Source organism: Marmota marmota, unplaced genomic scaffold (assembly GCF_001458135.2).
Source record: "Marmota marmota marmota unplaced genomic scaffold, marMar, whole genome shotgun sequence".
NCBI lineage: Eukaryota > Metazoa > Chordata > Mammalia > Rodentia > Sciuridae > Marmota > Marmota marmota.
Window position 1 is genome coordinate 11,793,036 of NW_026000019.1, and position 8,726 is coordinate 11,801,761.

At 40.3% G+C, this 8,726-nt stretch overlaps 1 long non-coding RNA gene across 1 annotated transcript; it reads right to left on the reverse strand.

Annotated features, from left to right (window-relative positions):
* Positions 1-398: 398 nt before the first annotated feature.
* LOC125618646 lies at positions 399-6,681 on the reverse strand. Its single transcript, XR_007349975.1, has 3 exons — positions 6,477-6,681; positions 6,215-6,401; positions 399-1,246 (listed from the first exon to the last, which is right to left on the reverse strand). It is a non-coding gene; the product is annotated as an uncharacterized LOC125618646 (long non-coding RNA).
* Positions 6,682-8,726: the final 2,045 nt, after the last annotated feature.

Consider the following 8,726-nt stretch of genomic DNA (forward strand, 5'->3'; position numbering starts at 1 on the left):
ATGGTTTGTATGTCGTCTTGCTCCAAAATATTGGATGCTTTTCAGTGCCTCTATAGCTTGAAGTCTGCGACTATATATGGGCCTCTACCCAACACTCCTACAATGGTGTTGAAGCTCCTCATGGTGAAGAATTATATTCCAAAGTGGACTGTCCCCAGAGAGAGACCCATCTGGTTCGTTATGTCTGCAAAATTTGACAGATTCTATAACATAGAGAGTGGATGTACCTGACAGTGACAAAGGAGATGTACTTTTTTTTTTGTTTTAGAGAGAGAGAGAGAGAGAATTTTAATATTTATTTATATTTATTTTTTAGTTCTCGGTGGACACAACATCTTTGTTTGTATGTGGTGCTGAGGATCGAACCCGGGCCGCACACATGCCAGGCGAGCGCGCTACCGCTTGAGCCACATCCCCAGCCCGAGATGCACTTTTTGAATGAGAAAAACAGAGTTTCTTCACTTACAAATATTACAGGTCAGCAAAGTCAGAGTTGGGTGGAACATTGGAACAATGCTATGATGCTGGCATTGAGCCTACTGCATGGCCCCCCAAGTGAGCTTTAGGCCTTCTGTCCCCATGGTAGCACAGAATATCCAGATTAGACTCCTCCAAAGAGAAGGCAGTTTTCTCACTAAATTTTCATGGAGACAGGAATGAAGAAAATCAGGTAAGTGAAGTGAAGAATGGGGTAAAAAAAGCACACCAACAGAAAAAGGGCTCCTGGCTAGGTTTTGAAAGATGCAGGAGGGTCACATTCTCATAGCAAAGTCTCTGAGCTCCTAGAAACGCTGACACCATCATGATAAACCTCGAAGAGTTTATCAGTCACTAGAAAAAGAAAAGAAAAGAAAAGAAAGTCCTCATCCATCCTCCATGGATACTGCTCAAAACAACTACAGGAATGAAGAAGTAGAGATCATCAAGGGATTCTCAACCGAGATTAGGTGTCCCAAGCATAGCACTGGGCAGTATTCAACCTCCAGAAAAACAGCAGCAAAGTGTAAGGATGACGTACTTGGCTGAGGAAGGGACTGAAGATTCTTTGGATTGTCTCTGAATCATACTTAATTAATTAATCATAGTTACCAGAGTCGTCATCGTTATCATTGTCGTCATCGAAAACATCATCATCATCATCATCTACATCATCATCAAAACAGGTGCCTTTTATTTAGTACTTCCTACATTCCAGAAGCTTTGCAGCATGCTTTTCATGGTTGATCTCATTTAATTCTCTTGACAGCTGTGAGGTAAGTACCATTATTAGGCCATTTTTACAGATGAGGAAACTGAAGCACAGAAATGTGAAGTAATTTGCTCAAAGTTAACGCCCCTGTTGACAGGCTTGCTGGAACTTTCATGCTCAATAAACAGAGATACTCACTGAAGCTTCCTGATTACAGATCCTGAAGGGAATTCCAAGGTCAGAAGATCTTGACCCTATGTCAACTTTAAGATCCATTTTTATAAGGAATATTTCATAGTATTACATTATTATCCTGAAATAAAATCCACAGACTGCATAACCCACTTAACCATAGTGATTGACAATCAACATTTTATGATAAAGAAATATGAAATGGATATATCTTGTAAGGAATATGTATTTCAAAAAGTAAACAAACACATTGGAATTTATCAGATTCTTTGCACCTGCACACATGAGCACCATGAAAGGCACATTTACAGAAGCTAACTACTCAAATACCACAAGTGGCATCAATATTAGTGATTTGGCTACTCCTAGGAAAAGTTTTAGACAGAACAAAATACAATTTTTAGGTGTTCAATATATATTAATTAAAATCATGCTGAAGTATTTTGTGTTATAGGTAAGGTAAAGTTCTAGACCCTATAATTTTCTCAAGTATGTAAAACTCCAGTATGACATTCAAAAGGTGGGGTTTTATTCATTGTGAGAGAACTGTCCCAGGAATGGAACAGCATTATAACAACATTTAACCCAAAGCTCTGTCAAGAAAATACCCATAACATCATTGCTTCAATGATCAGGATGCCAGAGATATTTTACAAATTTCCCAAGCACTTTGGGACAAAGGTTCTCAGTCTTGGCTGCACATTCAAATGCCCTGTGGAAGTTTAAGTCAAATGCTGCAAAGACTCTGAGGTCCTTGGTCAAGGCCACTGCCTGTCATCTGGGTTTTCAACAGCTGTTCAGTTGAGTCTATTAGTAACTGTAGCGGAATCAGAAGCCAGACCGTTAACCTGACCAATTTTCTTTCTGTCTGTCTCATGGAGTTGTTTCCTGGTCCGAAAGAGTCCAAAGTCCTCTTAACCCAAGGAGCAACATCTCTAATTCTAAGTTGGGGCAGGGGTATGTGACTCTAGGATCTGAAAAGTCAAAAACCTGTTTTTAAGAAATCCTGTAAGTTGAGTCAAGGGTTGATAGTTTATTTTCAAGTATAGAATAAACAGAAGAACAGAGTTAAACTAAATCAAAACAAAATCCACTAGTGACTGATTATTTAGGAAATACGCTTGTACTGTGGTGAGGCTAAGCCCCCTCTAAACCCCCAGTCCTCTCCTCCTCAGGCTGGACTCAGGCCATTAGCCTTATAGGAAAAACAAATGCTTCCTGAAGGTCTGAAAGGGGTGTCTTCTGAAGCCTTAAATTAGGAATGGCAAATGCATTTTACCTCTACTGGAAACAAACAGCTCGGATGTACGACCTAGAGAGGGATTCAAAGTCCAGTTCAGGGTAACTGAAGAGTGATACTTGTCATAAGAATCCCATGGGGGAACAAAGGGAGGTCCACACATTCCTCCCATAGATCTTCAGGTTATCACTGGGGAGGAGCCACATTTCCCAAAAATAACAAGGGGCTACCTAGTCCTGGTGAACTTTTGGAACCTGACTGGATTTTATCATCATCACCATGGTCACCATCATCATCATTATGCAACAGTAGCTTCCATTTATTGAGGTCCAGTTATGTGCCCTGCACTTTATATTTACTCCCGTTTTACTTCTTACAATAACTTTATAAGATAGACATTTTCATTAGAGTCTGGGATCCCACAACTGTTAGAAGAAACCAGTCTTCAAATCTGGATCTGCCTGACTCTAGAGTCCCATAGTACAATAATATGGAGTGAAATGTGGTCTCAGACTATCCCCCAAAGCACGACTATTCTTTTTTTTTAATATTTAATTTTTAGTTGTAGTTGTCAATACCTTTGTTTTTAAATTTATTTTTATGTGTTGCTGAGGATCGAACCCAGGGCCTCACATACGCTAGGCGAGTGCACTACCGCTGAGCTACAACCCAACCCCAGCACTACTATTCTTTATCCTGCATCCACCTTCTTCAATTCTTGCCCCAAAGGCATGAACTTCGACAAAGACCAACTGACCAGTCTATTGGGTGTGTTCTTGTTCCTCAGCATTTCCCACCATTCCTTGGGGGAGCAAGGGGAGCAACACATACAGACCTGGCTAGGCTAGCACATAGTGTCATACAGGGAAGATTCTACAGAGGAAGAAATAGTTTTTGTTGACTATTGAGATGAACTTGGCATAGAATATCAATATCATTTCTTGGTATTAGATCTTGTCTATGGGTTTAAATGGAAAAAAATTAAAATACATTAGAAATCATCTGATTAATAAAAATTTCTATGCTTTGTGTTATTCCTAATTGTAAATTGCTCTAAAGTGTTCATTTTCCTGTTCCAGTCCAGTTTCTTTCAATCAGTATAATTAGAGGAAATCTAATTTATTGCCATAATCCAGCACTTAAAAGGGTGCTGGTACATAATGGGTAGTAAATAGCTGAAATAAATAAATCAACGGAATTGACATTTTTAAGAAGAGGGTTTTTTTTTTTTTTAATTCTTCTTCTTCTTTTTTTTTTTTTTCAGGGTTGACGAGTCCAGATGATTTTTTTTGTTTTGTTTTGTTTTGTTTTATCATTTATCCTTTTGGTTGCTGAGTCTTAGAAATCTTGGTCTAACCTCTAACCCAAGCTCACAAAGATTTTCTCCTAGAAGTTTTATAGTATTAGCTTTTTCATTTGGTGTGATTCATTTAATCACAGAACAATCATTGCTTTTTTTAAAATTAAGATTCTTGTAGATCTTAAGTTTAGTTTTTTAAATATAGCTTTATCTGCTTTGCAGATCCATGTGAAGTAGTGTAAGTGTATAAACGAGATGCTTTCTATCTTGAAACATGGTCTATAAGTTGTTTTTTTTTTTCCCCATAGAACCATCTCTCATAATTGTTTTTCTTATCATTTGACTCTAAGAGAAAATATGTCCCTCTTTTTCTTTGCCCACTGTCCTCCTTTCCAAAATCTCAAGAAACAGAAGATTCTGGTCTGGGTAGTTGTATTATCTGACATTTTTCCATCTCAGAATAACCTTGTTCCAAAACGGAGGAATTGCTCAATTCTTTCCATTCTCCAATCATTTAACCAGATAACGGCCCCCAGCGCCATTCTCCAAAGTAATCTTTACATTATCTGCAAAATAATCTTCCATCTGGTGCTTAAGGGACAGGCCACCAGCAGGAAGACGAGGCCTGTGGGTGACAGCTGTAGTTACAGAGGCCAAGGACCCACCATGCTGGCTAATGTCTAGCTACCCATCTCCTGCTGCACACATCCACTGAGCAAGATTCTTTTTCAGGGAGTTGGGAGAGGAGGATGTACGGGGGAATAACTAGTTCTCTCTGAGTCCATAAGCCCTGTTGATTTCAGAAATGGAACTGCAGCTAAAGTTCCCGTCTGCTTACAATTCCAGTAACAAATTTATACCATATTTCTATCCCTTTGACATTCTGGGAAGGACAAAGAAACAGAAAATAGATTTTGTTTGCTCTTCATCAGATGTATGGAAAACATTTGCCTCTCACAGCTGGGCTCGTGCCTCTGCTGTTTCTTTCACATATTCTTGCTCACCGTCGTTCTCTCGGAGGCAGGACCTTCCCCTGCCCTTCAAGTCCCACTTACCAACGTAGGGCTTTTTCTATGAATTCAACTACTCAGGCATTCTCAATGATCTCCTCTTTCTTTGTCTTAAAAAAGAGCATGAATACGCTCTGAGAGCAGAAGCAAGGGGACATAGAAAAATAGGACACAAATCATCCCGTTAGGGAGTCTTCATCCCAGTGAAGGGGTCAGATGCACCAAAAGTTTATGATAGTGTAGTCGATGGTAGGAGGTGTGCATCAAGTACGACGGGAACACCAAAGTTGGGCACCTGATACAGACTTGGCTAGGCTAGCACATAGTGTCATTCAGGGAAGATTCTACAGAGGAAGAAATAGTTTTGTTGAGTATTGAGATGAACTTGGCATAGAATATCAATGGGGAGGTCCCAGGAAAACTTGTGAAAAGCACAGAGGCACAAGAGAACCTAGGAGGTTCAGAGAACCATAGGTGGTTAAGTCATGAGCTCACTCCGAGCTGACTCATGATTAGGTGCCCCTTTAACAGATTTTCTCCAGTTTTTGTTCAGAGGAGAGGGTAGGTGTGACAATGCTGGACACGGAGGGCTCTCTGATGGTGGCATGCAGTAGTTAACAATTTTCCCAAGCAAGTCCACTCTTGGTTCACTGAGCAAAGTTCTGTAGTTAGTGGGTCCACCCTCCTCAGAACTAGAATTCTGAAATGTTCTTTGAGCTTGCCCATGGGGGATATCGCTCCCGACCCTTCTCAGTAGTTTACCCAGGATCACACCTAAGTTTTTCTCCCTGAGGACTTCTGACAATTCTGCCACTATGTCTTGCTAGATTGCTAGTGACATACAAGAAAGTCTTAGAGGTTGGCTCCCTGGAGGCCCCACTCTGAAGCCAGGCCCAAGGGTTGTTGAAACATGGGATGTAGGAGAGAAGTAGCAAGAAATAGGGCTAAGCCGAGGGTGGGCTGGCGGGGCGTGGGAGACCAGATTGCAAAGATAAGTAAAGGAGTTGCAGCTTGCTCCTGTGGGCAGAGGAGTTAGGAAGAAAATAACACCCTTGACAGCTGGATGGAGCCACCCAGATGAAGACTTGCTTATTACTGATGGCTTTCAGGTGCGGATTAGTCACTCCAACTGAAATATACATGCACACTCTGGGGGCGAAAATCCTGCCTAGTATTTCCTTGGCATCCTCTGTGATTCCAGACATTTGAGTACATAGGAAATGATTAAAAAAAAAAAGTTGGACGGTAGATTCAAATGGGCTACAAAGAAAGGCTGTACAAACCTTTAGAAAGAGATCTTGGGTATATCTTGTATAGAGTCAGATCCCTCAAAAGCAGGGAAGAGCAGAGACTATATTTCAATCTAGGATCTGAGATTCTCCTCCAGCTTGTTGCTGATGGCTCTCTCTCCTTTTCCTTTCTCTCCCACTAGGAGGCAGCATTCCTTCCCTTGTCCTCGGGGACAGGACCCTGTAAATAAACAAATACATAAGACACACAGAAATATACACCTCCACAATCTGAACAAGTGCCTTAAGCTTTGACCTTGATTGATTAGGAAATTGTTGTCCAGAGTCTTGGCTGATCAGCCCCACACTTGAGACAGAGAGTTCTGGAATGTTCAGTTCTCTGACTTCCAACTATCCCTGAAGAAGCTGCCCAGTATAACAATTAAAACTACTTTCTGTGAAACATCTTCACAGTAGATTGGTTTTGCAAGCAGAAGTTAGCAAGTTCAAAGATTACAGAACCACGTAGTGGGGAAAGAGTGTTTAGAGGATGTTGTGCTGTTTTTTTCCTGTTGAATTTTGTGCAACCCTGGGTCCCTAGGGAGTTTCCACTGAGAGTCAATGCTGGGTGTGCTGGCTCCTGTGTGGAAGCTTGCTGTTTATTTCATGATGACTGAAATATGGTGGCCCTTGTGCTGCTGTTAGCAGTTTAAAACCTCTTAGCACAGGCCCCTCTTAGTAAAGCCCCTGCAATCAGCCAAAGAATCTTCAAGGCCTGTTTTTCTTGAGGTCAGGGTGTTCCATATTATTTCTGCCAGTAGTGACAGGAATGTCCAAGAAAATCTATTTAATTTGATCATCATCATTAATACATTTATTGGCTTTCCTGGGAAAGATCAGTCAATTGCTTTGGCAGAACTTCCTAAAGCTTGTTACATCAAAGGAGCTCAGGTTATTTTGGAGTCACGAGAGGGGACGGCCAAGGGCTAGGACATGGTGAGCCTCATTTAGTTGTACAGATCCTGTCCAAAATAAAGACTTGACCTGTCTTCCTGCTTAAGCCTGTTTAAGAAAGATTTGCTTTGACAGGTGACTAGTGCCAAGTCAAAGATTAAAAGCTACTACATATGTGTGGAGGGCAGAGGCAGGCAATGTTTTAGGAAGAAGTCCAGATTTTCCTCTGTGGGGCTTTGCTGAAGTTCCTCCAGGTTTTTCCTTAAACAAACATATACTGAACCTGAATTCTCTCCAGGGCTGATGACATGAGGCAGAGGTAAGACTTGGAGGGAGTGTCAATTATCACATTACTGCTGCAAAGGACTTGCACTGCTGCTGAGGAACAAAGTCAAGTCCTCCAGCTCCCATGCAAAGCCTTCATGAGCTAAATCATAAAAAGAGTGGAAATATTGCCTTTAAAAAGTAAATAGACATTTAAACAAGGCAAAAATTCTAACCCTGATTTCTGGGAACATCTGTATATAATAAAGTAGCTGATTATAATATAGGGGTTTTAGAACTACTATGAGAATACAGAAAGAGTTATTGAGAGGAGCTTTCTTTCTACTGTGAAGAATTTATAATATTGATGACAGAGAAAGCCTGGTGGGATTGCCTACAGGAGGATAGTGGTTTTAACTTTAGACAATTCTTAATCATTCACCAGTAAATATTCATTGAGCATCTATCATGTGTTGCTAAGTCCTTGGATATATCAATGAAATAAAGAAAAGAAACTCTGTTCTTATATTCTGAAAAGTACTTCTTATTTAGTAACAGATAGGAATCTTTTTATTTTAATTATGGAGATGTTAAAAGCTTCAGGGGATCAATCTGAGGTCCCAATCTCAAGGTCCCACTGAACAACAGTATGTGAGATAATGGCCCATTCCAATATGCAGGCACACTTTGGAGATATTGTGGGTTCAGTTCCAGGCTACCAGACTGAAACAAATACCAAAATAAAGTGGGGCACATGCTTTTTTGATTTTACAGTGCATATAAAGTTATATTTATAGTATGCTGTGTCATTAAGTATGCAATGGTATTATATATAAAGAAACAATGATATCTTACTGAAATATACTTTATTGCCAAAAAATGCTGATGATCATTTGAACTACTGGAAAAATGATACCGACAGACTTGCTCCAAGCAGGGCTGCCACAAACCTTCAATTTTAACAGCACAATATATGTGAAGCACAATAAAGCAAAGCACAGTAATATAGCATAGTATATCTGTCTCTACAGAAGACAGTTTTAAAGTCAATGCAGGTCAGTGTTGTGCTGGTAAATGCTTAACAACAAGCTCTAAAAAAAAAAGTGAAGAATAAGAGGTAAATTTTGGATTTAGAGCATTTGCCAATTTCTGTGGTGTAAATTCTCTCACCATGTCCATTTCAGGCTACTGCTGAGATGTTACTGAACACAAAGTGGGAAAGAGGTGCACAATGGTTCTGAAGAGCCCACAGGAGCTGGTTATAGGTCACTATTGGTAGTGGGCCCAGGGAATAATGGACCACTGTAGATGAAAGTCCCTGGTTACATGTTCTTTCTGTGATGTGTTG